Raw genomic sequence first — 8,881 nt, 5'->3', positions numbered from 1 at the left:
GTTTATGAAATGTGCCTTTTATGAGGCCGATGCACGGTTTAACGTGTACTTCATGAACTGTTGTGGTTCATGGGAGATCAATATTAATTTTAAAGTCTTGTCACTAATACTATACTTTAGGGTGCAGGTGGGGGGTGCTCATTATAAAATAAAGAAGGTAGCCCTAAACAGTACTAGTTTGTGCAATGAATAACCAATAGCAATGTATTATTCTGATCAAATTCAAATGATCCTGGTGAGGTTTAGACACAACACATTGTTTTACTGGTGCCTGTATTTACCATCCTTCTCTACCATAATCATGTATGCCAGGCAGATGTTAAACCTACAGAAAGAAACATGTAATTCTACCTGATGAAGTCAGGATCAACCATTGTCCCTTTAGCCTGACCATAGGGCAGAACCTTTTAGGATCTATCTGTTTATCAAATAAATTGTGTATTTTCTTTAACCTAATGAGGAACTGGAGACTTGTAACAAGCAGGAAGCAAAGGAGTAATGCTTTACTACTTTATTGAAAAATGACAGACATAACAGAATCATCTTAAGAGGTTCCTACAGAGTAATCAGCTCTCTCCAGGCTTAGAAAATAATGATAGTCCCATATGTCGAGATAGGGAAAAATAGGAGATCTGTCAATTTTCATCTGTTTAGAAACATTCATTTGTCACGAAGATCTGGTACTGGAGTCTCACTGAAAGTAGAGGAAAGATAATATCAGTGAGCAAGATCGGATGTAAAATGCTTCAAACAAATGACTCAAAAATGCATACGAGTTAAGGATAAAAAGAATATAATTACTCACAAAAGAAAATCAATTTAAATTCCCCTAAATTGGTACAGCAAAAAAACGAACCAGCTGTGATACTTTCTAGTTGCTTTTCCAGTAATATCTGTGGATCAGGGCTTCACATTTCATCATAGTCTCACTTTGTGACTTTTATTTCTATCAGGCACATGCATCATCATAGGGTTTTGCGATTCCTTAATTGCGATTATTAAGGAATCGCAATTAAGGAATAGCAAAACCCTATGCATGTAGGAATCGCTAAAGAAATAGCGATTCCCACAAATTCCTTAATTGCGATTAGCAAATTGCGAGTCGCAATTAAGGAATGTCTTCCCATTCATTCCTATGGGCCTCCAGGCCCATAGGAATGAATTAGAGATTGCGGGAGCAATTTGCGAGTACCAGTAGGTACTCGCAAATTGCTCCCGCAATTTCGATGGTGCAAGGGTGTCAAAATGACACCCTATTGCACCCATGTATGTTCACTCTGCACAAATGTTGCATACACACATGCTCTAAGGGCATGTGTGTGGGCAACATGTAACTTAGAAAAATGCAAAGAAGTGCATTTTTCTCAGTTTTCGCAAATTACCATGAGGTCCAGCCTCATGGTAATTTGCTCACGCTAATAGCGAAATCGCTATTTTTTAAACTGTAATGCATTGCATTTAAGGAATCTCAATTAGGGATTCCTTAAATGCAATCGCTATTTAAGGAATCCCAATTTTGAGATTCCTTAAATAGCGATTTTTGCATTTGGGATGATGCATCCCAAATGCAAAAATACCGGGAGCAAAGGGTCAGATTCTGAGAATCTGCCCGTTTGCGACCGGTATTTTGCTTGATGCATGTGCCTGTATGTTCTTTGTTCAAACAGCTGTATATCACAATAATTTGTCCATCTATGCCAATGTGAAACAATATCTACTCCGCCATATAAAATACTGCTACATAGTCTAAGTAACTACATTTATGGAAGTACAAATGTACCGTTCTTTACACCATTTGTTCGTAAGTTTATGACAAAGCAGTAGTCAATAATATCAATTCAGGTTTGTTTCAGGCTTCTATTTTGACAACATTATGACTTTCATACCCCTCTCTGTCACTTCTTTCCCTTCCACTCCCTGCTCAGTCTATTTCATGCTAGGCAGTTGTATTTTGTACTTGATAGGGCAATGACTTTTCAAAAGTAATTTTCAGAGTTAAGTTTCAATTTAAGGGTCATATATGTCACTTTAACTGAAATTAACTTTTAAATATATCTCTAAGGAAGGCAAAAAAAAGACTATTTTGCACGCCAAAACAGACTGGGATCTCTCCAGTATTGTCCAGAATTAAGCCTCAAATGTGGCGATGTATCAACAGATTTCTCGGCTCCCCAGTCTGATACCCACCCTATGCTGATGATTGAGATCACAGATATCTTACAGTCCTTGCACGCGGTTTCACAAGGTCGAGCAGCTGGTCCTGAGGGCATTCCAGCAGATATCTTTCTAGCCAACAGTAAACCCTTGTCTCACTACATCTTAGCCTTGGCCAATGCAATCCCAGCGGGTCTCCCATCTCGACTCATGGAAGGGTGACATAGTTTTGCCAATATTTAAAAATGCGACCATTTACTACCATCTAATTACAGGCCAATAAGCCTTATTGATTGCATTCAGAAAATCGTTGTACGCTGCCTCAATAAAATACTAAACTGGATTCAGGAGAGCAACATTCTAAGCCCATTTCAATAAGGCTTTTGATCTAGGGTCTCAAACATTGATCAGGTTTTTTGCTTTATATTGATCTATTGGAGAGCCGTTTTGATTGGCAGAGGCAGACTTTATGTAGCCTTTGTGAATTTAAAATCAGCTTTAAAAGATCTAAACCCTGGAGTATCCTAGCTGATCTAGAAATGCTTCTTGACATTTTATCTCTTCTAATTTGTTTGCATAAAGATAGTCATGCACGCATACGATGGGTATAGGACCAGGCCCTGTTGACAGAAAGGGTACCAGTGTCTAAAGGTGTTTTCCAGGGCTGTGTCTTGGCCCTGTGTTGCCCGGAAAAAAGTCAAGGGGAGAGTGGGTGGAACATCATGGACGCCTGCATTAATTAGTTTAATCTGGTGTCCGCGAACCAAATAAAGCAGGCAAACAGGAAACCACAACCCACATTCAAAAACATCTCCACACTAGATTACGTTTTCATGAGCAAGGACTTATTGAAGAGGTGCAAAGAATATAAGGTGCCACATACTACTGTAAGTGATCATTGTGCATCATCCATCCTTGTCAATGTAAGTGCCATGCTGCATGAGGAACACATCCCTGTTAGCCAAGTGCTCAATCCAATCAGTGAACCGCCATTGATAAAACAAATTAAATGGGGACATTCAAGCAGAGGTAAAAAATACTGGACTCGCTATTCACAGCTCTGAGTACAGGAAGGCAACCCACACATAAAGGCAACCTTATTGGAAATGGGCCAATCTATCTCCTTTGTAAAAAAGAATTCAGAGAGAGCAAAAAGAGGAGTCATCAGACAGAGCTACAGTATAGGAGACAGAAGTACCCACGATGGAAAAAATCCTGAAAACATCCAGAAACGTCTGGCAGCTGAAACAAACCAACACAGAAAAAAAATGGAAACATATATATGCATTGTTAGCGCCCAATAAGAACAAGGAGTTTTGAAGCTATGTTAATGTCCTAAATGGTGGAGGCCACACAGAAAATTCTGTACACGCCAACAAATGGGCAGCCCACGCAACAAAGCTTTATGTCGACCTAGATAAACCCATGGATACAACGAGATTTTTGAGCTCCTCACATGAATAGCCTGTTCTACCAATGCTATAATACCTTGGTGATACCAGACTAATGGAAAGGCTCAATCTTGCATCCCATCTACAAAAAAGGGGATGCTTCTCCCCAGAGAACTACAGAGTAATCCCGCTGACGGACGTTGATCGGAAGGTGTTCGCAAAAGTGCTCCTGAAAGAGCTAGAGGCATGGATAAAAAACAATCTTATCATACCGCAATAGCAGACAGGATTTCAAGCCAACTGATCTAAACTGGACAACACCATCTTGTTATAATATCTGGCAACCACCGCCACAGATGTTGCCTCCCCTCCTCTCTATGCATGCTACGTTGATGATATTGCCGCCTTCAACGACATTGATCGCAACATACTGTGGGCAAAACTTGCAAAGTGGGGCATCCCAAGGAAACTTCTGGCAGCCATAATGACACTTCACACCGGTTCTTGGGTTCATACTAAGCTTACACAGGCATGTGTAACAGCTAAGATCTACATGAACAAAGGGTTAAAACAGGACTGTGTGATTGCCCCTACATTGTTCAACTTATACACCACAGATCTGGTAAAGGCACTCCTGAAAGCCAACATCTTTCCACCTAAACTGGCCCATCTTAAACTTCAGATCATACAGTATGCGGATGACCACATTCTACTGGATCAACCTAGAATAGGCATGAAAAGGGCACTGGAGACACTACACCTATATTACTTGGAAAACAAACTTCAAGCCAATACCACAAAAACGAAGGTGCTGTTTTTTTTGTTATAAACCCAAAAATTCACTATTGGGTTGGTATCTCGGCCAGGTAAGGATTGCTACAGCTAATAAATACACGTATCTGGTAGTAAAATTCTCAGACACTGGCAGATCAAAACTGCAGGCCAAAGTACTCAAGGCTAAAGCCGCTAAGGTCACACACAATCTATGCAAATTAAATTGCAAGCTCCAGAACCAATCTACAGATGGCATCCGAAGAGTAATGCAAGCAAAGCTAATTCCAACACTGAACTATGGCTATCTCGCCTTTCTGGGTGCGCTTACCGATAAATTGGAGCTCCTGCATATCACTGCCTTTAGAAAGGTTTTCAATCTTCCATATTCAACAAGCCGCACACTGATCCGCTTTGAGTTCAATATTCCAGCAATGGACATTGAATGTAAAAAAAAGATATAGTCAAATTATATTATCGAGTGATTAAGGCAGGCCCTGACACAATCAGGGAAGCATTACAAACAGTTTTTTATTGATAATACTACCCACTGGGGAAGGTATCTCTCGATGGCCAACACGTTATTGGGCCTGCCAGTAGACCTTTTAACTGATACACCCTTGCCGATGTCCGACCTAAAAAGCCTGTTAAAGAAACAGGGCAAACACATCTCAAGGCAACAGGATCTCAAACAGATTAGACACATCCCTGGCACAGAGGGTCCCATCTACTCAAACAAAGCCACTTCATGTCAACCATATTTGAAGGTAGGCTTGGGAAGGCAAGTTCTGAGAACCAGGCCCCTAACATTACCAATATGGAACTATAGGGCCCACTGGAAAAACACACTGCCAAGAAGCAGGGGATGTTGCTCGTGCCAATACCACACAGAGTCAGCTGAGCATATTACTTGTTGTCACTGCTGCTGCTGACTGCCTGCCTGCCTGCCTGGGGGGGACTACAAGCCCTGGTTTGCCTTGTGTCTCCGGCTGCCAACAACGGCGTCACTCTAGCGTGCCTGGAGGTGCTAGAAAACCCAAAGAGGGCTACCGCAGCGTGGGACGCCCGTATTGTCACTGCTGCTGCTGTCTGCCTGCCTGCATGGGGGGACAACAAACCCAAGTTTGCTTTGCGGCTCCGGCTGCCACCAACGCACCACTGTAGTGTGCGAGGAGGCGCTAGAAAACCTGAGGAGGGCTCCAGCAGTGTGGGATGTGCGCGGGCGAAGGGCAGGCCCATCCACACCCAAGGGAGCACAAAGGAGGCTGGGCCATTTCTTTAACATCCGATCTCCAGGAGGTATGCTAGCAAGACTTTGTTTTTCATCGCTTTTCCCATCTATCCTCTACTGCTGGGTGTTGCACTGGAGCCTAATCAGACTGCTTGATTGACTGATTGACCGATATTAAGGGACGGCATACAGGGGGATACAATCGGTATTATTGCATAATCCCCTGGGGCCCGATTCACAGAACTAACTTAAGACAAAATCCTAAACTTACTACCATTTTGGTATTCACAGAAGGCACTTACTCATTTTGGTATTCACAGAAGACACTTACTCACTTCGGTATTCACAGAAGTTAGGAGTCCTAACTTTAGTACTCCTAAATTCCTTATGTGAATACCGAAAGTCTTAAAATTAGGATTTTCCCCAAGAGGAGGAGCAGTAGGTTTAAGGCTATGTCTTCCCACTTGACTCTGACTGCAGATCAGTCTCCTCAGGGAGATGATCTTGAGCCTGAAGAAGGAACTGTCCCAGAGGAGCTTGAACCTGAGCAGGTTTAGTTCTTGGGGACAGGAGGCCCTTCCAGGTCTGATCTGAGCCAGGAGCAGAAAACCTGCCCCTCCCTTGAACCCCTCAGAAAGCAAGCTGCTGATGAGGCTGCTGGGAATGCTAATGGCACCCATAAAGTTTATTGGGATAATAGACTCCTTTACTCAGAGAGTAGAGACCCCAAGCCTGGTGCATTCAGGAGGTTGGTTATACCTCGGATGTTTAGGGGCTTCATATTGACACTAACCCATGATATTCCCCTGGCAGGACACCTGGGCCAGAACAAGTCTTGGGACATAATTGTCCCTCACTTTCACTGGCCCCACATGTCTGAAGACATTAAGGAGTTTTGTCGCTCCTGTGTGACCTGCCAAGCCAGTGGCGAGGCAGGTGGAACCACAAATCCCCCCCTGATACCACTACCTGTGGTGGGGGTTCCATTTGAGAGGGTTGGGATTGACATTGTTGGTCCCATGGATCCTCAGACACCATCTTGGCACAGGTATATACTGGTGGTGGTGGACCATGCCACCAGGTACCCAGAAGCAATTCCCCTAAGGACCACTACAGCACCTGTGGTGGCAAGAGCTCTCTTGGGTGTATTCTCAAGAGTAGGTTTTCCTAAGGAGGTAGTATCTGACAGAGATGCAAACTTTATGTCAAGTTACTCAACTGCGATGTGGAAGTAGGTGGAGGCCAGGTTCAACCACTGCAGAGCAAAATCCAGACCATAATGGACTGGGTTGCTCCAACTACCCAGACTCAGGTGAGTGCCTTCTAAGGCCTGACTGGGTACTATAGAAGATTTGTCAAGGAGTATGGATCAATAGTGACACCCCTGAATGACTTAACCTCTAAGAAAATGACCAAAAAGGTTCAGTGGACAGCTAGCTGTCAAAAGGCATTTGATGACCTGAAGCAGGCAATGTGCACTGCTCCCATTCTGCAAAGTCCTGACTACTCAAAAAAGTTCATTGTCCAAACAGATGCATCTGAGTCGGGGGTAGGGGCTGTACTGTCACAGCTGAATGATGAAGGTCAGGATCAACCAGTAGCTTTCATAAGCAGAAGGTTGACCCCCAGAGAGAAAAGTTGATCAGCCATTGAGAGGGAGGCCTTTGCTGTGGTTTGGGCACTGAAGAAGTTGAGGCCATACTTATTTGGTACTAGCTTCATTGTTCAGACAGACCATAAGCCCCTGTTATGGCTAAAACAGATGAAGGGTGAAAACCCCAAACTTCTCAGTTGGTCCATTTCTCTACAGAGGATGGACTATACAGTGGAACATAAACCTGGGAGTAACCATGCCAATGCAGATGGACTATACAGATATTTCCACTTAGAACATGAAGACTCAACTGGTCAAGGTTAGTTTAATGTCCCTGTGTTTGGGGGTGTTGTGAAGGAGAGTAGGATCTGCTTCACATGTTTACCCCCACTTTTATCTGGTGTTTCACTGTTTTTTGACTTTAGTCTGGCTGGGACCCTGCTATTCAGGGCCCCAGCCTAGCTTCTTCCACTCTAAATTGATTGCATGTACTTTAGGTACAGTTCAGATTGGATCTGGAGTGCCCTTATAAGTCCCTAGTATATGGTATACTATGTACCCAGGGCATAGGTACCAGGGGCTGAAGCATGTATTATGCCACCCCTGGAAAGCCACCCAAAATGACACCACTGGTCTGCTACTGCAGACTGGTTAAGGTGGTGTCAGCCCCCCTTACTGTGATATAGGTTACCTATATCACTATACATATATACACATATAAACCTATAAGTCACTCCTATGGCAGGCCTTATCAATCCTGAAAGCAGAGTACTTAGTTCTTATGTGAGAGGGTGCCCCTGCATGAGCAGTGCCCCTCTACAGCATCCGGAGACCCTTCTCTGATGCTGTTTGTAGTGCAGCCTGACCATATACACTTAAGTGCATTATAACCAAACGGTAAATGCTAACTTTGGACTGGCTGCACGGAAGCATGTCCTGTTTGGTGTCAAACACCTTGGAATCATACCCCCACACCAGTAACTGGTGTGGGAGTATGATCCCACCCTCCTAGAGGGAGAGACATGGCAGCACTGGTATACCCGGTAGAAACTTAATAGAGCCCTGGCATCACAAAATGGATGCTGCAGACACAAGTCTGGCCTCCTCCTACTGCTGACTGAAACTCTGGCAGGGGAGGCCTGGACAATAGGTTTCCTGTCACAGGGAGGTGTAGCCACCTCCCATACAGGATTATGTGTATTGGGGCTGGGTGGGAGCACTCTCTGAGTGCTTTGAAGTCCTGCACTGGGGTCACATTTGGTGTCCCTGTGCATAATCCAGCTTAAACCGGTTCAGGGGCTACCAGCCCCTGCTCTGGCATGAAACTGGACAAACGAAATGGGTGTAGCCACCCCTCTTTCCAAACCCTCCCATAGGTGGGTCCACAGAGCTAGTCCAACCCCTTCCATAGGTATAAGTAAGGAACCTCTGTAACCAGAATTTTAGATTACCCTGGATGAAATTCTGAATGCAAATCCTGGACCTTCGATGCTCTGCTAAAGATGAGAGGACTGAAGAAATCTACCTTGGGGTCAAGGAGTGACTCCCCTGCTTGGCAGGTACCAACGAAGCAATTTGCCTGTCTGCATTTCCAAAGCTCCAGCTGGACTCTGAAGTATTTGCAGGCCAGTAAGAAGATTTCTAGACATCTCAGAGGCTGCCCTGAGTCTCCAGCAAAGCTGAGACCCGCAGCCCTTGTGAGTAGTGTGGAACTGGAACTCCTCATCACCATACACTTTT

The 8,881-nt window shown here is 44.1% G+C and overlaps 1 long non-coding RNA gene across 1 annotated transcript in view; it reads right to left on the bottom strand.

Annotated features, from left to right (window-relative positions):
- Nucleotides 1–496: 496 nt before the first annotated feature.
- LOC146806140 (uncharacterized) overlaps nt 497–8,881 on the bottom strand; it is a 40,208-nt gene continuing 31,823 nt past the window's right edge. The window contains exon 2 of the long non-coding RNA XR_014967556.1: nt 497–694. This is a non-coding gene — a long non-coding RNA (uncharacterized LOC146806140). The remainder of the gene's footprint in view (nt 695–8,881) is intronic.

Source organism: Triturus cristatus, chromosome 8, assembly GCF_964204655.1.
Source record: "Triturus cristatus chromosome 8, aTriCri1.1, whole genome shotgun sequence".
NCBI lineage: Eukaryota > Metazoa > Chordata > Amphibia > Caudata > Salamandridae > Triturus > Triturus cristatus.
Note: the sequence above shows the minus strand (reverse complement) of the source record. Positions and strands in the feature narration are given on the sequence as shown.